The sequence below is a fragment of the Lissotriton vulgaris genome, unplaced genomic scaffold (assembly GCF_964263255.1).
Source record: "Lissotriton vulgaris unplaced genomic scaffold, aLisVul1.2 SCAFFOLD_1795, whole genome shotgun sequence".
NCBI classification, from domain to species: domain Eukaryota; kingdom Metazoa; phylum Chordata; class Amphibia; order Caudata; family Salamandridae; genus Lissotriton; species Lissotriton vulgaris.
In genome coordinates, this window is record NW_028251578.1 from 26,113 (window position 1) to 49,115 (window position 23,003).

Here is a 23,003-nt window from a genome sequence, read left to right on the forward strand (position 1 = left end):
AGCAGAGCGGGGGCACTGACTACAGTCCCCAGGCTCCACTGCATGCCGCATCACGCTTCCCGCGCCCGGAGGCGCTTAAAGGCAGCAGCGAGGTCCCGCTGTGGGAGGCGCATCGGAGCAGGGTTGGGGCATTCACTATAGCCCCAGGCTCCACCACATGCCGCATCACTCTTTCAGCGCCCGGAGGCGCTCAACGGCAGGAGCGAGGTCCCGCTGTGGGGTACACATCAGAGCAGAGCCAGGACACTTACTACAACCCCCAGGCTCCACCACAAGCCAAAGCACTCTTCCTGCACCAGGAGATGCTGCAAGGCAGCAGCGTGGTACCTCTGCACGGGACTCGGGCGGGGCCATCCACGCTCGTCGGAGGAGGCTAGGCTGGGACCCCCCTCCCTTTAACTTCTACACTCCCCTGTTACAGGCCCACCATGGGCAAAGCAAATCTGAGAGCAACAGAGGAGGTAACTATTACTTCTTTAGATACCTTTCTGGCCAAGGCAACATCGGCTTTAGAAAAATAAATCCCACTTATAGAAAAGAGACTTTGGTTGGGGTCAGGGGCAGGGCAGTCATCTAGTTGTTTCTCCAACCAAGGGGGGTGTAACAAAGCTAGATGGGGTTTCTCTTCTAGAATTGCCGGCAGTCTCTGTACCAACCCACGAACATTCACAGCGTGCCTCTACCTTTAGTAGGAAACCAAACGACGCTACCTCCGTAAATGGTAAATGAAAACGAGGCCATGCGACACTGCCCTCCAAGTGTCCTGCCGAGAAGATCAGAAAGGTCGCATTGCCAGCGAGTTCCACATGTATGAATGGGCACCAACATTCAGAGACTACATTTCCCTCATATCGGTGTGATCTTCTTGATAACTTTAAACAACTTTTGCGACCGATCTATTCCGGTTTAGATTCTATAGCTCGCACCTTACAAGGTTAGCTCAACAAATGACGGTAGATTCCAGTGGTAGTTTAGCTACTTCTACCCTCTAACCACCAACTAAGGTCATACCCTCTGATGTCTGTAAAACTCTTAAAAACTATGATTGTGAAAGTCATAATTTGTGTACTAATTGTGAAAACATGATCCTTGGTCGTGAGTTAGTTAAATCTCCCTCTAATCCTATTGGTCATCCTCGTGTTTAAAATCAGTGGCCCCCAGCAGGGATCCTATAGGTCCAGACCATTTAGATTTGGTCCCTAGTATGTATGTATAGGCATTTATATAGCGCACTACTTACCCGGAGGGTCCCAAGGCGCTTCGACCGCTGCGAAACCCTTCCTGGCTTCCCTGAGAGATGGTCCCTTAATGGGTATCTCCAGGGTGAGACCAGGCATCCCCGGCGGTCTGGTGGGGCCGTTAGTGAAGATGAGGCAAGCTAATGCCCAGAGTTGCCGAGTGTGATCGCTGATCAGAGTGGGCACCGAGGCGAGAGAATTATCGAGTCCGCTGACCCTGGTCCAGAAACCTGCCGCGCCGGGAATCGAACCCTGGTCCCGGGCCGTCCTCTGCTCTCGGGTCTGCCGCCTCTAACCAGTGAGCCACACCGCAGGTGCCCATATAAGACTCAATGGGTAAGGGACAATCACACAACTTATCAAGACTACAGGTTAAGGTAAATCCCCCGTCTACTCGGGCCCATAGCAGACCAAATCAGCAACACACGGACTTCCCTCCTGCAGCTTGTCAGTATGTTAAAATTTTAGTCAACATGCCTTTACTGCAATGAATTGGGTCTGATGTAAAAACAACCAATAATGACTGGTTATTTTAATATTTCATCATGAATGGCTTGTGAGAGACCCATTAGGGAGTTTACCGGTGGCCCCTTCACTCCATTCTAAGATGTATGCAGTCTCGTTGGGCTTTTTCTATAGGTCGAACCAGTACGTAGTTCCACCGAATTCACTCAGGGCCTTTCTTTAGTGAGAACTGGTCATAAGCCAGCCCAGGTGGCTTTTGATGCCCTTGTCCTATCAAATAGGTAGTCATTGTTGGAAGATATTGAGGCATGTGATTGACTGATCTCTCTACTAAACAATTTGCCTCCGCAGTCTGTTCTTTTTAACGATTATCAAACGGTTTCTGGTTTGGTACCTGTGGAGAGGGTTCAGTTGGTCGTTTTAGGTTCACTAAGCAGTATTACATCTTTAGCAATTGACCCTACATTATCCTTCTCACCAGTACCGACAGCGATTCGGTCGCAGGAGTCCCCAAGTGACATAAAGTTTCTCTCTAGGAACATAGCGGTTATGAATACAAAAAGGATAATCAAAATTGGCATAAAGTGCTTACGAATTATCTGCTTTCAGGAAAATTGGGCAGAGCAGTCTGTCTAGGTAAATAGACAGACTCCTTTGTTACGCCAGCAGTTCCATCAGCAGCAGGTAGATCTAAGGGGGGCTTACTCAGAATTATAGCAAACACGATCACCCTAGTTAAGGTGACCTTTATCAATAAATCACCTCATTTTCATGTTATCTTGGCTGAAGCTTCTGGGAAAATTGATTTGTTACGGATTAATTATTATTATTTTTTTTTCTTTCTTTTTATTGAGCATCAAACAACGGCACGGTCCATGTGGAGCCAATGCTTGTCGGATTCCCGGGCCGACCACTCAGCTAATACCCGTAACTGAGACGCCGGGTAATATAAAGTAAAATCAGGTAGGGCTAATCTACCTTTAGCACGAGGACGTCTGAGCACATGGTGGGGCACTGCGGGGATCCGAAACCTCGTAGCCTTCTCGATCAGATTGACTGTACGCCTGATGTTGACTTGCGTTTGCCTACCTTTTATGAAGCCAGATTGGCCGGGATGGATTAACTCTGGTATCAGATTCTCTAAACGCTCTGCTAAAATCGTGGAATAAAGCTTGGCATCCAGATTGAGAAGTGCGATGGGTCTGTAGGAGCCGCATAGTTGCGGATCCTTACCAGGTTTGGGTATTACCGTAATTACAGCCTCAGCCATAGAGCTGGGGACCTGCGCATCGGAGGCGATGGCCTGAAATAAAGCCGTAAGATGAGGAATGAGCTCTGTCGAAAAACACCTGTAAAAATTAGCTGTAAGGCCGTTAGGTCCCGGGGCTATGTGCAATTTGAGTCTCGAGATAGCCTCCCTAACCTCCTCCTTTGTGATGGGGGAATCTAACTCTGCAGCTGACACCCTTGATAACTGCAGGAGGGCAAGATTATCTAAAATTTGTTGTCTGGAATGTGCCCTGGGAGAGTTGACCATAGAACTCCCCGAATATGTTTGCTTTAGTGGTGTCGGAATGTGTGAGGTGTCCCTGACGGGTTGAAATCCCCCCAATGAAGTCCCTTTCCCTTTGTACCCTAAGCTGGCGTGCTAAGTGCGAGCCCACTTTATTGCCCTGTGCGAAGGAAGACTGACGAATCTTTAGCAGAGTGAATTCCGCCCAATTAGAATATATAGATCATAATTTGCCCCTGAGAGCGGTGAGTTGTCTCTGAAGAACTCGGGTTGGGTTGTCTTTGTGTGATTGTTCGTAATCTCCAACTATTTCTCCAGAGCCTCCCTTTCCATCGTCCTTTGTTTGTTTAGGGTCGAATTAAGTTGGATGCATTTCCCTCGAATCACGTCCTTAAAGGCATCCCAGGTGTTCTGAGGGGTTGTGTCCTGCGGATCATTATGTACAAAAAAGTTGGCAATGGCCGCTCTTGTGTCCTCTCTGGCCACCGGATCTCGGGGGAGAGCTAATGGGAAAACCACAGAGGAGACCTTGGAGAGGTCCCATTCCAGCAGAGGCCCAGGGTGATCAAGCTGTGGTATGAAACTGCTATCAGAAGTATCTGGACAGCCTGGAGAGCCCCTAATAGGGATTGGCTAATAAAAATATAGTCAATTCTGGAGTACGTCCTATGGACATGGGAGAAATACGGATTAATTTTTATAATAAAAATTTGAAGAATCCTATACAGGTGGCAGATGAGTTGTTGGGAATATTGGAATCTCTGTTAACATACCGCACAGGTTCAATTTGTTTATTTGAGCTGGGGATTTTCCTGTGTACTGTAGCCCCAATCAGGACCAACATATTTGTGGCGTAACTGACACTAATGATTCGTTGGTAGTCCATTTTATGCATCATAACTACGGAAAGATTTCAAACAGTTTTTCATTACCTTGGGTCCTAGTTATAATAAACCTGTGTCACCCCAAGACTGGACAATCCCTCCCAGTCTTTCAGCGTACTGGAGTTACCTCAACATCTGATTTTACAATTATTCAGACTAATTTTAAGAGATGTATTAAGTCATCCATAGCCGAGTAGACAGAGTTCAGTGATCATGCTTTCCTTCTTTTTTTTTTTGTTTGGCCTCTTTCTGCTAAGTCAAGCTCTATATTTGCCCCAAAACCAATTCGGAGTAGGTAAAATTGATCTACTCTTAAATGGGAGAAAATTAACCCTATTTCCTATCTCCCAAAGGTTGCAAATGAGACACCAACACTGATAGTCATCAAGTAATAATAGCATTTAGAAAATTTTAACATCTATAAATTCTAATCTTTTACATCCAGCTACAAGAAACACTCCATCGACGATAAGAGGGTTTGAGACAAACTGCTCAAAGGCCTCCAAAAATGTTCGCACTGCTCTTAAAACAAGTCCCAGAAATAAAGATTTGATAAGGAAGCTACGAGCGGACTATAAGACAGCTAGGGCAGTGAGAAAAAAGGATTTACGGGATGAAACATGGGTAAATTGTGTGAGGCTTCGAGGAGTAAACATAGCAAAGCATTTTGGAGGGTGGTAAATGCCCCTTTTCTGCAGGATCAGGGCGGCCCCTCTCTTGATATTCATATAGATCAATCTACTTGGCTGTTTCACTTCCAGAACATTTTTAATGTAGAGATGGATAGAGCTACAAAGAACCTTAGGAATAAATGACTGCCCATCTGGGGATGGAATTCTCATTAGAGGAAATTGAGCATGCACTCTCTCAATCGCCTGCCCTAAAGGCAGCAGGGTCAGATGGAGTTTCTCTGGATATTTTCTTTATACATAAAAATGTATGGGCTCCACTCCTGACGCAAGTTTTAATACTGTTTCCATAGTGGGAGCCCCGGTATCTTGGAAACAATCAGTGATTATCCCCATATATAAGAAGGGGATCCATCGAATCCGGCAAATTACAGCCCAATCTCCCTGCTGAATAGCGCTGCCAAACTAATGGGGAGATTGCTCCTAAATAGACTGGAGGAGTGGGCATTTGTTCATAATGTTTTAGCCGAGACACAATACGGGTTTATAAAGGGGAGGGGCACGATCGACCACGGACACAATTCACCCTTACTTGCAGCAAAATATGTTTGTGCAAAAAAGGGCCTGTTTTATATGGCTTTTGTGGACTTGTCCGCGGCATTCAACTGTGTAAACCACTCAAAATTGTGTTTTTTTTTGGAGTTGATGGATGTGGACGTCTCCATAATTCTTTTTAGTAGGGAGATGTATAGAAAGGCTTGGGGCAGTAGTCAGGGGTAATGTTCGGAAATATTTAAAATTGAAAAGGGGGTGTCGAAAGGGGTGTGTCCTTGCCCTCTTTCTTTTTTCCTTGTACACCAATAAATGTAATGAAGTTTTGACCGCGCAGTGCGGTGATGTTCCATCAGCAGGCGGCTTATCGCTGTCTGTTCTCTTCTATGCAGATGATGAGGTTTTGATGGCCAGGACACCCCTGGCCCTACAGCGCTTGATTGGCTCTTATTCAACTTTCAAGGCTGAACTGTTAACAAATCAAAAACCTTTATTATGATAGTGGGACTAGGAAGGAAAAAGTATTTTTCATTCCATCTAGATGGGTATTCTCTGGAGCGGATATAGGGGCACATGCATCATTAGAAATTGCATTCGCAAATGGTGCGAATCGCAAAATTCGGCCGTTTGCTAATGCAATTCCCATTTTTGAGATGCATTATCATTTTTGTTATTTTCGCAATTTAAGAAATCGCAAAATTGCGATTTCTTAAATTGCAATTGCATTTAAGGAATCTCAAATTGAGATTCCTTAAATGCAATGTATCACACTTTTAAAATTTGCGAATTCGCAAATAATGAGAGCAAATTACCATGAAGTTGACCTTCATGGTAATTTGCGAAAACTTTGAAAAATGTACTAATGTGCATTTTTTAAAGTTCCATTTTACACACACACATGCCCTTGGGGCATGTGAGTGTGCAAAATGTACTTCTAAGCAGATTTCAGGGGCGCAACTGGGTGTCCTTTGGACACCCCTGCACCGTTGAAATTGCATTCTTAATTTGCGAATTTCTAATGGTGAATTGCAAATTAAGAATGTCTTTCCATTCATCCCTTTGGGCCTCTAGGCCAATAGGAATGGATGGGGAGGTATTCCTTAATTGCGATTCTCAATTAGAGAATCGCAATTAAGGAATTTTAAGAAATCGCTATTTTGTTTAGCAATTTCTTGATGCATTGCAGTTTTGCAATTCCTTAATTGCGATTCCTTATTTTTCGCAATTAAGGAATCGCAAAATGCAATATTGATGCATGTGGCAGATAGTCATTTATTAGGTCGCGCCTGAGCCAGTGTGCAGGAACTGCTCTACAGAGATCTGTGGTAGTTCAATATGGTTTGGAGAGAAGCTTCGCTCACTCCCCCACCCTTATTTTTGATTGGCTTGTGTCTTTGTACTTCGTAAATGCTGGCATCTGCTTCATTATGAAGCTTATTAGTCCCTCCTTAGTTTGGGCATGTGGCCATTTGTATCCTCTCATGGCTACTAGCACCTTTACTTGGCTGTTACATAGTCCGTGCTCTATTTTCTGTAATGAGTTTTTCCTACTGCAGGCACAACGACGTGCCCATCTGGGACAATGGCGCTGCCGATTTTCCAAGCGACGCACTTTAATTTTATTGGCAGCTTCAAAGCTGCATCTGCCCCCCCCCCCTCCAGCCCCACCCATATCTTCATCAGCTGCAAAAGCCTCTTACGGCCATAGTGATCAGCTGCTGAGCTGGAATCCGACCGGCCCGCCTCCCTACTTCCATGCAACAGCTGACCAGCAGCCCATGTGGCTGCAAGGAACCCGATGCATGCAAGTACTGATTTTGTTAAATTTAAAATATCAGCTTACTTACATGCATAGACTCGCAAATGGTACACGTATACTGTCTATACTGCGTTTACACGTTAGTTCTCCGAAATGCACCCTACTGCTGAAAGTGTTCTCATGGAACAGAGGATTCGGACATAAGATTTTTTCTTTACTAAAACGCTTCCAAGTTGGACATAAAAGCCTAATGAGAAAGCTACAATTTTCAATAAAGGTTGTTGAAAACAATGGGCAAGAGTTCTCCTGCAAACAACCTTGTTAATCTCCCCCACCTCTGAAGAAATTTGGCCAATCAGCAAAGAGATTGTTGTCCTGCAACCAACAAGCATGGTGCTCGTTCCCCATGTGCAGGTCATGTTAGAAAGGCAAAGGTAATGGCTGCCTCCTATTGCTCCAACACATAACTGCAACATCTCTGGACCCCGTGGCTCGCGGATTCCGGGGAACAGGTCGCTCTGCAATCTGGCCTCCCTCTCTCCCGTGCTGTTCCAAAGAGCAGTCACCGTTTATTTATTTCTTTATTTTAAAGGTTTTATATAGCGCTGGCTAGACCCGGAGGTATCAGAGCGCTTTACATGAGCATCAGATCATAGTTACAGGTTACATCGTTACAAAGGTCACACAGTTATTACAGCATGGCAACGTAGTTACTTGTAAGGTCAAGATAAACAATAAGCACAAATACGAAAGGGGAAAAGCAAGCAAGGGGAAAGATTCAGGGGAGGGGGGCAGGAGCTGGTGAAGTAGACAGGTAATGAAGGCGGGAAAGAGGAGGGGAGGGTGAAGGACATCGCATGGAAAGAGGAGGGGAAGGGCGACGGGGACACAAACCGGTAGACGAGTCAAAGCAACGTCCAAAGTCCAATAAGTAGTGATCACAGGGGAAGTGGTATCACTTCCCTATCTCTGTTGGGGGAGGCTCCCTTTACGCAGTGGACTCTCTCAGAGGGGTCTCTGAGACTCCAAGGCCAACATACTGGATCCTTCCCCAAAAAGGGGAGAGGGAGTGCTTTGGCAAGGGGTGCCATATCATACCTCAGCTGTGAGTGGCTCCCTTGGTGCAGTGGACTCTCTCAGCGGGTACGCTGAGACTCCAAAGTATAAATATTGGATCTTTCCCCAACAAGGGGAGAAGGAGTGCTTAGTCAAAGGGCAGAAGGGACAGGGGGCTAGGCAGACTAGCAGGTAAGGTGAGAGATTCAGGGGAGAGTGGCCATTCGGTGAATTATGTTACACTGGATATCCACACCCCAACTGATTTCATCGAACAAAGGAACATTCTGGAAGGCCTATTGATAAAGATGCAGAATTGGCCAAAGTGAACCTGTTTTTCATCTCTACACTGGATGGCCTCTTTAAATACATTTATAGTGAAGGCTCGAAGCTGGGTTTGAGTCTCAGCAGGGTTGGTCAACATCCTGTGATTCTGGGCAAATCACTTAATCTCCCCCTGCATAACAAAAAGAAATGAATGTGTCTGTCTGTACGCAACTGGTGCTCATGTAAAGGGCTCTGATAGGTCTCATGTCTAGTTTGAGCTATATTAAACTCCCCAAAAAAGTTATCAGGCATTTTTTTGAGAACCAGCAACTACCTGTTTTGGATATTTTAGGTGGGCTACAGACTTGCAAAAACAACTTTCTTCTTGAAATATTAGAAGAAAGAAATTTAAGAAGCAAACACTCTTAATTCTTTTCAATCTTGGTGGTGTGTTATATAAAACTGAAAATAATATAATTACAAGTTTGTACACCCCACTCTGGGCTCTATGTCTAAATATCGCAATCAGAAATTATGTCTGACTATATTTTTATAGCGGTTTAATAACGCTTTAACTCACTGTATGTTTTCAGGAGAAAGGCAGTAAAAATCACTACTTTTTGCGAAAATAATCAGATTAAAAATATATATGATTACATTTGCATTCAGTTGGGAACGTTGGTAACTTCCAAAGTGATTGGTTTGGATGTAAACTGAGTACTGGGCCTGGACATGCATTGAGCCCACATATACGCATAGACTACTAATCTTCTGCATTTGGTTCAACTTTAGGACAGACATGTGCTATTGACCTAAAATAATTAATATGGAGTCGGCAGTGCCTTTCTCAGTAAGTCCAAGAGCTGTTCCATTAATGTAACAATATACTTTTTCTGTTTCTTAACCTTGAAAAAAATGCCCCACCCTCCTTATTGAATGCGGGAAACTGACAACAGCACATCTGTGTTACATGTCATCTATATTAAAGCCACCTGAACGGTTGTTTTCAAAAGCCTGTTTTATTAACAACACCACCACCAATAATACCACTACCAGTACCAACACCACCACTTTAGCGCCTCTCGCTAACTAGTAATAGCAGGGGCACTGCACGAGGCCAGAGCTGCAGCCAAGACCATCCCTCCCTCCCTCCATGCCTGCCATAAAACACAGCCCGCCCTGCACCAGAAAGCGAAGCAAGTGCCCTACGACAGCTGGAGTGTTTTTTATTAGGCCAAAGAGTCAAGTCAAGTAAAGTCAAAGAATTTATATAGCGCACTACATACCCAGAGGGTCTCAAGGCGCTTAGGGAGGGGAAGAGGATTACTTGTCAAATATCCACGTTTTAAGTTGCTTTCTGAATGCTAGGTGGTTCTGGGTAAGGCGAAGGTAAGTGGGGAGTGAGTTCCATGTTTTAGCAGCCAGGTATGAGAAGGATCTGCCTCCCATGGTTGTCTTGTTGATGCGAGGTACAGTGGCGAGGGCTTGGCTGGAAGAACGTAGTTGGCGGGAGGGGGTGTAGAAGGACAGTCGTGAGTTGAGGCAATCTGGTCCGATGTCGTAGAGTGATTTGTGTGCGTGGGTTAGCAGTCGGAAAGTGATCCTCTTATTGACGGGTAGCCAGTGGAGGTCTTTCAGGTGACCAGATATGTGTTCGTTACGCGGGATGTCTAATATGATCCTGGCTGAGGCGTTTTGGATTCGTTGGAGTTTCTTCTGGAGTTTAGCGGTAGTACCTGCGTAGAGGGTGTTTCCGTAGTCCAGTCGGCTCGTGACCAGAGCATGGGTGACTGTTTTTCTGGTTTCGGTGGGGATCCAGCGAAATGTTTTTTGAGCATGCGAAGAATGTTGAAGCAGGATGAGGATACGGCGCTGACTTGTCTGTTCATTGAAAGTGAAGAATCCAGGATAACGCCTAGGTTCCGTGCGTGGTCTGTCGGGATGGGTGCTTTTCCAAGGGCTTCCGGCTACCAAGAGTCGTCCCATGCAGAGGGGGATGTACCTAAGATGAGGACTTCTGTGACAGACAGCAATGACAATACGCAATACCACACTGCACACTCAAATCACCGGGAGGGCAGGAAATAGCCCCCCTACTTTTCCTCCTGAACCACGACAGAGTATTCACTGAGCGAAAAGTGTTGGAGCGCTTTGTTAGTGTCTATACCTCGGATCATATGTAACTCTTACTTCACACTTTGGGGGACATTAGGATGACGGACGGACTTTGTCCGCCCGCCATCCTATCGGACAACGGGACTGCCCGCCATAAGGGCGGGGGTCCCGTGGGGGGAATTAGGATGGGCCCGCCACAGTGGCGGGCGCATCCTTCATTTTTAACATTGTGGAGGGCGGTGCTCTCAGCACCCCCCTTCCGCAATGCTAAAAATGCACGTTTTGCTTTTCAATGCACAACATGACAGACACCACGCCTGTCATGTTGTACATTGAAATGCAGGGGGGTATCATAGGTACCCCCCATGTGCAACCCCCACCCTCCTGGAGTCCCTGGGGGCCCGCAACGGGCCCCAGCAGGGAGACTCCGCTTGCCTTTCCATGGCGGCATTACCGCCACGGAAAGGCATTGTTTACAGCCCATTGTAATATGGCTGGCGGTGTCTGATAGACACCGCCACCCTATACAACCCTTTTTTGCCCCGGTCTCAAGGTGACCGGGGCGGAAAAGCAGCTGGCGGTCTTTCCGTCCGCCGCGGACCCCCCAGCCATATTAATATGGCGGGGGGTCTTTGCAGCATGAATGGCGGGCGGATCGCCGCCGCCAGGCCGGCGGTGGCTACCGCCAGCCTGGCAGAGGCGATCCGGCCGCCATCCTAATGGGCCCCTTTGTGTCTGTGTAATTTACAACACATGCACATTTTCTTCACTGCAATATTTGTCACTACTTTGTAGGCATTGCAGGCCTATCTCATCTTCAGTTTTTACAATCTAACAAGCGGTTGAAAATAGGTCTCGCATTTGCTAGAGCTTAAGCTAATAGTATTGTAAATGACAATGCCTTTTAGTTAGGTTTTAAAACCAAAAACATAAATAAAAGACATTGTTATTTACAGTGCCAATACCTTAAACTTGCATGAATGCAAAGCCTTTTGCATTGCAAATGCTTGTGTTCTACTCCTCTTCTTCGATTCAAAACTTAACTGATCTGCTATGGTAGAAAACAGAATTAATGTGTTGTAAAGAAGCATAGCTGCTCTGTGGAAATGTGCCTCTAAACTGGGAAAAAAATCTATTTGAGAAATGGTAGAAGTTTATTTGGCAAAATCCATAGCCATAGCTCTTACGAAGCAGAAATATGGCATACAGCCGAAGTGGGTGCTCTGCAGAAAGTGGAGGATACGTTTGTTAAAAAGCTGCTTTCAGTTACTCTGGCTTGCTCCAATCTGATTGCCGACAAAGAACGCGACCTCCCTTTTATTACTGACTTGGTTAACTGGCCTCTCTCCACTCACGGTTACGTATCTGGAAACTCGGTTATGTTGAATCAAGCTGTAATAAAAGATATAATCAACCTTGACCGAGCCATCAGTATTCCTTGGCTAGCATATGTCAAGAAGCATTTCACAGATTTGGGCCTGGCTTTTCTGTATGCATCACCCTCTAAATGCTTATTATTTTACAAAACTGAGTTAAGAGAGGCTTTTGTTAATAAATGTGAGTTAGAAAGATGGCAATGTAATCAAAGTAAAGTCATGGTTATATTCTACCAGGCACTGCCCAGGGTGTCCACAGGGCATGATTCATATCTCTCCTTTGTCTCTAACAACATGCATCGATATCTTTTAACAAGGATGAGATTGAATTTTTTCCCCTGATGGTAGGATACCCAGCTTAAGAACATTCACTAAATATTTTATTGCCATGTCCTTGTGATGGCTTGTCTACTCATATTTTATTCTTCTATTGGTTTTATAAAATGGAAAGAAAAAAGTCATTCTCCCAATGGTAACAAAACTGAGTCTAATGTTTTACTCTGCAGCCCTTACAGTAATTAATTCCCTGGAAACCCCATTCATCTGTTCTATGACTGCAAATGTGTTATACTCAGTCATTCGGACTAGGAAAAGTTCATTAGAGAGGGTTTTTTTTTTATTTGATCATTTTCATTAGCCTGTCGTTAATTGCCCAATTACTGATAATAAATTGTTGTAAGTCCTCGTTACCAGTGGTTGCAATCTTGCTCTTGCTGTGCAGCACCTTGCAACTAATATGGGTCTGCGTGAAGAAGGCTACCCTGAAAATAGGGGGAATGCACCTGATTAGGACACACAATGACAAGGGAAACACTCACACCACAAGCAAGAAAAGGGAACCGTCCAAGCTCCAGACACAGACACAAACAGCCAGGGTAGTAGAGAACTCAATTAAGGACGGGCAATGTTAGATTCGGGTTAATTTATAGAAAGGGCCCGCTCTTAGGAGTCCAGCACACCAGTGAATAACTGTTGCCTGCACTACCCAAATCACCATAAAACACTTGTTACGGTTCCAGAGTGACCCGTGATGGAAACACCAGACATGGAACAAGCCTCAAACACACCAGGAAGATTGCAACAGAAAAATCACATGTGGCACCAGGATCAAATACCTAAAGAAACACGTCAGATGCACACACTCAAACACAAATAAATGCACAGCTGAGAGCATGCACTCCGGCCAAGGACGATGCCAGAGCAGCCGGTCAGTTGCACTCATCAGATAAAGCCCAAACAATGCATAGCAGTAAGCGTTACTCGAGATAACACACACAACACTCCTGGACCACCTCAGAATTTGACATCATTTAGTATTTATGGTCCCTTCTATAAGAGTGGGATAAAGTATCTAAACACAATATTTATGACCCACTGTACCACAATTTCCTGCCCAAAGGGGGACAAGCTTCACTTTATTGCACCGGGCGTACAGAATAAAGCATGCCATGGACCTAAGGCAAAGTGAATTCCAGCAAGAAGCTGTAGGAGAAGTGGCTGCTATTCCAGGCCATTATTGTTTAATTAATTTAAACTGTTCCTGATTGCCAAGCCTCCCTGTACTTCTTTTTGATAATCAGAACCTGCTTCAACACAGCAATGGTTACAACATTCCACATTATCTGCAGTTAAGGAAAATATAATAGTTCCATTCAGATGACATGGATTTACAAGATTTCTTCCTGGGTCCTAGGTCAACACATTCTAACAGATTCATATACGCCACTTACAATGAACTGTGGAAAACTTCTCAGCAAGACGCTGCTGAACGCTTAAGACAACTTGACAGGATTAATTTGAAAATGCATTGGCTGTTGTGGACAATGGCATGACTGCATTGTCATATCACAGATATTCTTTGAAAAATATTGTATCATATGCATTCTATGTTACACTTAATGACAAGTGTCTCTTACAGCATGGGCAAAGTCAACTGAGAACGATCATGCAATTGAGTGGAAATTGTAGGTTTTAAAATCAAACCGTGTGTCGTGGAAATATCTAAATGCAACAGAATTGTTTTTGTCTTATAATTTAACACACACACAAAGACTGATACAAAAAAAAGGAGGCTAACCATTCTACAAAGGCTGGCTTTGTGATACATGACAGTCAGGTATGGGAGTTTAGGCTATCCCAAGGTATCTTGCAAAGGGTTCTCCCACTATGCTCTCAATAGGATAGGTAGTGTTAGGTAGGAGTAGAATAATATAATCATATAACCACACAGCAATGTTATAATGGTTGAACCCATTACACGGATTGAGCAAGTAAAGCAGAACTGTGTGTTAGGATCACAGGACGTCAGAGTGTAGGGACTGAGCCTCTCTACAATGTCAGTACCTATTGGCACAATCCTGCTAGCTCTCAGTGCCTCACCTGAACTCCTAATCTTCCCAGAGTAACAGGTGATTTCGGCAACCTCTAACATGACCCTCTATCCCCAAGGGCACTGTGAAATCGGATCCTCCCCATTTATTACTCACTCACTCATGCATGCCCATAGTAAACAAAAGAAAGACACAAAGAAAGTTTACAATACATTTATTGAAACTATTGTAGTCTATTATGAAGCAAATGTGCTGCGATCATTAGGCAGATGAAACTAAACAAAGTAATTTGAATAACTACCTGACTGCATAGGACAAACATCCCAACCATTGCAAATTATATATCTGAGCACAGGGATATATTTGCGATCTCTGCGATTGGTCTAAACCCCCAAACCTGATGTATGTAGTAAAGTGGTCTGCATGATGAGTGTAAACTTAGTTTACACAGGGCTCCATGTCAGGCACTGCTGTCATTCCAGAAGAGTCCTCTCTGCCGGAATTCTTCTCTCTGCATCCAAGGGGACAGAACATCATTTATAGGATAAAACTATTGTGATGGAGATGCCACCATGTTATGGCTAAATATTAAGAGCTGTTGCTAAACAAGCAAAGAAAACAGTTTACCAAGTTATGTATTCTAGACGACCTGGTACAAAATGTGTACATGAAAACCCATGAAGAGTCCCTGAATAACAAACATAGAAACTCGTTGAGAGGAGGCCAGTCAACCAGCCCTTGGAGAGTGCTTTGGCACCTTGGCCACGACAATTGGCAATTAGCTGCAGGCCGGCAACATCCAGGCAAAAGCCACTAAGTGATAATCCCCTTCCTAGAGCACAACAAGCCCGAGGCCACCACAAGTCAGGAGATAATCCAGTTTAAGCCCCCCGCCCCAATAGTTCTTCTTGTTGATGTCCCAACATCGAACTAGCGTAGTAGGTTTCCAATCACCAAAGCGTCTTTAACTCCTAAAGGTAGAGCCCCAGTGGTTATACCCACAATGACCTATGAAGATGAGATCAGCTCAAAAGGCCACCTTTGAAATGCACAGGCCCTCTCTAAATGTTGTCATGTCTGACATCCTACCCTGGCAGGCTTGATCAGTATCTTTAGTGTGGCCACAACTCTGCTACTTGGAATGCAGGTGCCAATTCCACCCCCTCTTAACCAACATAGGAAGGCCTCTCAGAGTGAGAAGTCTACAGTATGCCTTGAGCCCCTAGTTTATAGCTGTCTTATCAGAAAATGCACAGATGTAGCTATCCTCCCAGCAGCCAGATGCGATTTGGAGACAGGTGGATAGGCATACAGAGCCATGATTACAGACATTCCCACTTTCCCAAAGTGGTATTTCCACCGTCATAATGCTGAATTCACTTGCACCACCGGAGCAGGTTCGCCAGTACGAACTCATTGATATTAAACACTATACTGACACTCTTCTGCATGTAGGAAGTCCATCTCAATAGCCTTTCCACAGATCCCTCAAGCCAATCCGATACGAGGAGCAGGCCCTACTGTGCCAAACACACTACTCTGTGCCATTCACTTCCAGTATATGTAGCGCACACACATGCCCTACCTCTTCCGGACACCGCACACTGTCCCCAGGGAGTACTCATAGATAGCAAGAGAAATGCAGAACCTTGGCAAGTGTCTTCTTAAATGTCAAGCCTAGTAACAGTAACCTGCACACACATGCCCCGTCATGGCAAATCCGTGGCACATTTAAAGAACAACCGGTTCTGCTGGCCAACGCAGAAGGTGCCCTACGTGTATGTCTTACCTCCAGACAAGGTACTCACAGCTAACTCAATTTAGCCAATCATGCATACACTAATCACCAGTATGTATATGACAAGCACATCACTTTGGCACTGAATTGCAGTGTAAAAATCAATCAAAGTCCTTAGGCTAGTACATAGATTAGTGGAAAACCAGAAGGGACAAAAGCAAAAAAAAGGAAGCACCCTAGAAACGGCCACCTCCAAAAGAATTTATTAGGATTGGTATGTTTGATACAAAGGTAATACAAATCTGTGCAGTATGCGCATAAACACATTTAAAAAGGAAGACGGTTGGAACCTCTTAACTATCTCAGTAGAGCTGAGATTGGTAACCCGAAAATACATTGATCCCACCCTTTGTTTCATTTGCACCGCTGGGTGTTTGGGGTTAAATCCCAGATCCATAGCTATAAAGTTGGTTCAAGTATTGGTACCACTAAACAGCACATTACACCTATAACTCTTGAAGACTCACATTCACGTCGCACTTAAATCACATTTTTAGCTCCGGACATATAACTCAACTTTTGTCAATCTATTAATAATGTTCATTGCATTTTCTTTCCTGGCCATTTTTAGAACTCTTATTCTGGCCAATATCAATTAATTACTTTACTCCACCCTTCGCATTTCTTCTCTCTGTATCCCTCTTGTTTCTCTTCTCTGGCCTCTTTTTGCTTTTTCTGATCGCTCATCTTGTTCTCCCCTTCTTTCTAAAGTGACAACTAGAGCAGAATGACTTCAAGAGTCTTGGAATCCTTCATGCAGGCTTCATATCATAGCACAATCCTCATCAACACACTGTTGACGAGAGAGTGCAGCAACCTCCTGTAGCATTGTCATACAAGTAGCCTTGGGTGCTTGTGGGCACTCCCACATTTGGAATTCGTGCTGAAGTCTCACTCAAACCTGCCTAATTCTTTCAAACTGTGGGGAAGAACTAGAACTTCGCACGTGACTTTGCTCAGACATCTGCTGTGTGCCGAGTAGCACCTGACTATTCTGCACAGAGGAGACCCTCTTACAGCAAGTGATCCTAAATATTTCTGTACAGAGTGGAGAGGCCAAAAAGAGTGACTGACAGTCTCGCCAACATCTGCTAAGACAGACATACTTCAAAAAGACACACTGTAGATGCGCCTCAAACACACACACAGCCTGCAAAGACAACTCTACCCTGTTCACATGCACACACATTCAACCTGCAGATGTACATCAAAAACAGAGACATGTACATTCCATTGCTTGAAAGGCATCCTACCTGGCAGACCCAAGGTCAGTGCGCACACACACAATCCCTGCAGCAGACACACAACCTCTGCAGCAGATAATGATATGAGCCAACCTATGCCACTGGAAACTATTGCAATGACTGAGGTTTTACCTAGACTGAGATATGAAAACAGGGGAAAAGGGGCACGGGGCAGCAGGGGAGCCTTGATGTTCACCTGCCTGGGGGACATGTTTCTGACACAGGGGTACAGGTGGGCAAGTCAACAAACTGACAGGGAGAGCCGAGCAAAGAGTGTGCACAGATGTGAACAGAATTTTCACAGTGCAGTAATATGCCGGTGCAGTGGCACAAACATCTCAATACAGTAAGATGCATTGTAGTGGCACAGATTCCTCATAGTGCAGTAAAGTGCAGTGTGCACAGATCTGTCACAGTGCATTAAGGTGCAGTGCAGCATGCACAGATTCCTCATAGTGTAGTAAGATGCAGTGCAGCGTGCACATATTTCTCACAGTGTATTAAGATGCAGTGCAGTGCACAGATCCTCTCTTTAAAACACATGATGACCACAAACACCCCCAGGGCCGACGGAAAGACCCCCAGAGGTTCCTGGATAGAAGAGCCTGGCTACTGAAGATTTCCTCCAGGATTATTCAGACTATTTCTACAAACCCATAACAAGGTGCTGACAATCTCCTACCTGAGCAAACTCTGTGCAGACCTTTCCAGGCTCTCTCCTCCTCCTATGGCTGGGGTGGGGCAGGTGCACATTTAAGGTCTGGGAGAGGTGGTGGGGGGGCTGTGAGGGACTGAAGATGAAGATAACTGCACAGACAGCCAGAGCGTCCTTCCTCCTCTGCAGCATGCTGGACACAGAGGGAGAGGCAGGAAGTGACGTCAACATCTACTGCTTGTACTGTCTCTGCCACTGCTGACCTGGAACAGGAAACCCTTCTCCCTTTCATACAATGTGCTCAGTGTATTCATCTCAGCTGTCGAGGCGCGCCCTCTGCTGGCCACTTAAAGAACCATCACATCCAGTCTCGAGTGAATTCACACAAACAAGCATTTTGTGGCAGGAAATATCTGGGTGTTTAGAAGTCACAGAAATGAATGTTTTCAAGATACACACAGTCCTCGTACAGGGTCTCACCCTTGGTTGCTGCTGTAAAAAAGTATTTACAGCTTGTCTTCATATGACCATCTTCAAAACACTGATGCAGAGGACTACAGAGTATTCACACAGATTGTCAAGTGGAAGTGACAGTTTATATTTCATTAAATATATGAGAATACGTGTTAGTGGTGCAATTAAACTGGGCAGCCTAATAATTTTTTCATTTTATTTTTTAAACACTTTATTTACCAGGTTTTTCAAATGCACATCATTGTACATAGCAAAGTAAATAGAGAAAAATACCATGCAACTTTATACACCAGACCAAATATAGTGTGGTAGAAGTCATATGTCAAAGCGAACAGATGTTTTCTAATCTTTCTGTGTTTTTGAGTTATTTCTTATCATAGCCGCCAAGGTTTCAGATTGCTATGAGTGACATTTCAATGACTATGAGTGACACTTTCTGGCCAGCATAATTAAGCGAAGAAGAAGAGGAAAGCATATAAATATCAGAAATTACACCCATCTGAGCAACAAGAAATTAAAACGTTAAGTGCTGCAAAGCACCAGAAATGGAAGGGCACTAACCTAGCGCCCTTGTAAACTCAGAGGCACAACACTACTGTTAACTGCTGCAACCAGTTAAAATATCTAAAACACTCCTAAAACCATTTATAAGCAATAGCTGTTTTCTTTTTTTTTACTGAGTTTTGTATTGCGCGAACTTGACCCAGTATCGGGTATCAGAGCGCCTTACATAGCACCAGTTGCATTACATGAGGACACATTCATCATTTTTGTTAGGCACGGGGAGATTGAGTAATTTGCCCAGAATCAAAGGATGTTCAGCGTCATTGCCGAGACTTGAACCCAGTTTCCAAGATTCAAGGTCGACCGCCCTAGCCGTTAGGCCAACTATGGTTTCACCTTTAATTTTCGCCTTGCATGTCATGTTGTAAAGCGGTTTCTGTGAGATCGACTGATGGAGCTAAATATGTTTGTCTATTTCTGTATTACACAAGCAGCACAAATGGTGTAATTCATAAGGATATATGTGGACTGCTGTGATTTCTGTCTCGAATCAGGAGGCACGCTGGACGTGAGAGGAGCTCTCTGACCTGGTGGATGTCACCAGCTTAAAAGTACTAGTGTTGCCAGGAGACAGCAACAATTCCGGGGCGCCGGGCAGATAGGAAATTGAACTAGGGACATGTTGCCACAGCCTCGGATACCCGTTGGAGGTCAGGCCGGTGTTCTATGGGCACAAAAAGACAGGGAGCTCAAAACAACATTACACCCGCAGAAAAGCAATTAGTAATTCCATCTTTCACCAGCCTTAGTACACCCACTGGGCCCTAGGCTTTTTGCTGGCAGTAAATCGAGGCAAAGGAGGAACATCACTAGCCAGGCGGATCTCTCTGTCCAACGCAAGACCCTTGTCCAGTCGTGTAGGATGTGAAAGGGTCCCGACACAGATTTCTGCTGCCTCACCCTTCATAATTATAGTTGGCTAACAGTAGTCTAGGTCACAGCCTGGCAGGCTGCTGTATTTCAAAACACACTCACTGACAACTCACAGAAGCAAAATAAAAATCATTCATTATAGCTGAAATTCGGACTGCCACATGAGCCGGCGTGCCACGTGCCCACAACCTCAGTTTTATTTATTTATTTATGTGCTTATATAGCGCAGGACTCGACCCCCTGAGGGGTATCTCCGCACTTATGTTCTTCCCAAGGTGTCTAAATCAGAAGCATGCAGTGCGCAAATTTAGGATGTCAAGAACAGGTGTGTCTTTAGGGATTTCCTAAAAGCATGGAGGTTGGTGGTTTGCCTCAAAGGAAGGGGCAGAGTATTCCAGAGGGAGGGGCCCTTGTATGACAATGCTCGACCACCCTGTCTTGCCCTCTTGACACGTGGGATCTGAAGCAGCAATTGGTTGCTAGAGCGCAGGAGACGGCCAGGTTTATAGAGATTAAATTGTTCTGCCAGATATTTGGGACCTGAGCCAAAAAGGCTTTTATGTATTATGCAGCAAACTTTGAATTTGACCCGCTGCCGGATGGGCAGCCAGTGAAGTTTGTCCAGGAGGGGGCGTGAAGGAGACCTGGCTGGAGCATTAAGAACCAGTCTGGCCGCCGTATTCTGGGCTAACTTCAATCTACTAAGCTGTTCTTCATTGGCAGATATAAAGAGCCCGTTGCAGTAAGTTTAGTTGCATCAGTATGACAAATCCTGACACATATCATGCATCAGACGTTACACGAACGCATTTCAGTGTGATGGTCCGCATCACCTCACTGAAATGCGAAGTCACGCATTATAGCGCCTCCTCGGCTGCTATAATGCACCATGACTGAGAGGCAATGTGTGTTGTGCGCTGTTCCAGTTAGGTTTCAAGGGCGTGCTCATGATCTGCTCCTCGCAGCTCTCTACTTTGTTACAATGCATTGGGACTGGACATACCCCAGGCCGATACCACGCCGCATTACTAAGGAGTCACTACCCAATGGCTTGGCTACTTAGACACTTAAAATATAATTGCGAAGCTTGAGACATTTTAATAAGCGGGATGAGTCACGAGGTTAGTCCTGCAGTGCTGCCGGTCCACGCTACCCGCATCGTTGTGAGTGCGTGGCATTTCAGGAAGGGTTCGATGACACTTGTCAGTGTGTTGGGCAAATTAATGGTAGCTCAGGTCCTCTTCGCCGCTCGCACCACAGCATTGTGGATGAGGATCGATTCCCAGACCCAGAGTTGGCCACGCCTGACTTGCCATCTTGGTGAAGCTGGACAGCATTGCCATATGCTCCCCAGCCCAGCGGTATGGATTCCGTGAGTTACCATGTCACACACAGGCTGAGCCCACCAGCGCCGGCAATAGAGCTGATGCCAGTCCGAGCAGCCGGCCTCCCTGCCAGAGTGAGAACTGTCACTGCAACACACACAAAGAAAAAATTGCCCTCACTCACAAAATTGTGACATGCTTCATCACTGGGCTTGCTTACTAACAACCGTGTGTTTCATCATGCCCCCTTGCCCCGTGAGCATTTACTCTGTGAATAAAACTAAATAAAATATGAGAAATACAAACAACTGAACATGCTGTGCGGCTATAGAAAAAAACTTGATGAATGAAATTGTAGGAGAGACACAAATTAATGCGAATCTTAGGTGTAAGAACACAGAAGTACCATTAGATGCCAGAAATCCAATACAAAGTTTACTACACACTACCTAGAGGAACACCACACAGTAAATGACCTATCCTGGACGGTGCTGGACTAAACCAGAATCAGACCATCTCCAGGAGATAAAAAGAGATGACTCCTGATGAGGGAACAGAAGTGGGTGTACAGATTAAAAAGCCATGTGTTGGGATTGAATGATGATAAAGTTGACCACTATATAGACTCCAGTTTTGATTAGTGGCCCCCCTGCCCCATGAGCATATATCTGTGAATAAAATCAAATAGAATATGAGAAATACAAACAACTGAACATGCTAGGCGGCCAAAGAAAAAACTGATGAAGAAAAACGTAGGAGAGATACGAGTTAATGCGAACCTTAGGTGTAAGAAGGTTCCCTACATTTACCATTATCTCTATATTGTATCGATTTAAACATGTATAGGAATTATCCCCTTGTCAGCTGGACTAATAGAAGTAATTACACATCAGGTACAGTTCTTATAATGTATAACACTACGATGGGTGGCCTCCACCCAGAAACAACATTCCTCACAAAGGGAATCTGTATATTACATTCACGCTTCCAGCCAATCATAATTTATCGGCAATGAGCTGGGGGCGTTATATGTTTATATCGCCATGCAACCTTGAGGAATAGACAAGCCTTCAATAAAGTTATCTTTCCAATAACTTGTAAAAAAATCACAGTATAGATCTGAAGATCGGACACATGACGTCGTAAACTTCCAGATCATCTGATGCCTACGTCCCCCACGTGACCGGAACTTCTTCCGTCTTAGGGTAGGAGGAGGACAGCAACTCGCTAGCTACACGGCAAGAGTTGGAGAATGTCCAGGAAGTGAACCCACCTTGATAAAGTAAGGAGCTAGGGGTAAGGTTCAGTGGGACGGAAAATCTACAATATGTGGACACAGATTACGGTACTGGGTGGGCAGTTACACCAACAAAGTAAATATGTGATCGCTGACTTTAATTATGACTATGAGTGGTGGTATACGCAGGTGTATCGTGAACTAGAGCATTTCCACTGTAATCCAGGCTTTCTTTCAGCGGTCATGACCCTTCCGACTGTGTGAAATGACACTATGAGTTGCTTCCGAATTGATTTATTTTCCACCTTCATACCGGGTGGACAGTTACACCGACAAAGTATACCAGTGATCGCTTACTTTAATTTTGTGAACTGGGGCATTTCCACTGTAATGCAGGCATTTTTTCAGCGTCATGACCCTTCCGACTGTGTCAAATGGCACTAGGAGTTGCTTCCAGATTTATTGATTTTCCCCATTTATACATATCAAATAATCATGCCTACTTATAACACCATTATGTATAGGTTTTATCTCCTTATACAGTTTGACTACAGAGGGTCCCTCTCAACCCCTCGCTAATTCTAGCGATTCGCTTGGTGAAACTCGGTGAGTGAGATTTTCTTGCGCAGCATTAGTGGGGGCATTTGAT

At 44.8% G+C, this 23,003-nt stretch overlaps 1 protein-coding gene across 2 annotated transcripts in view; it reads right to left on the reverse strand.

Annotated features, from left to right (window-relative positions):
* LOC147662837 (uncharacterized) overlaps positions 1-23,003 on the reverse strand; it is a 254,639-nt gene that overhangs the window by 13,223 nt on the left and 218,413 nt on the right. Inside the window, exon 1 of one of the 2 annotated variants that reach the window (XM_086950869.1) lies at positions 17,909-18,063. The exons of the other annotated variant lie outside the window; for it this stretch is intronic. The gene's annotated coding sequence lies outside the window, so the exon portion shown is untranslated. Of the gene's footprint in view, positions 1-17,908; positions 18,064-23,003 lie in introns of those variants that run through there. 2 annotated transcript variants of the gene reach the window in all.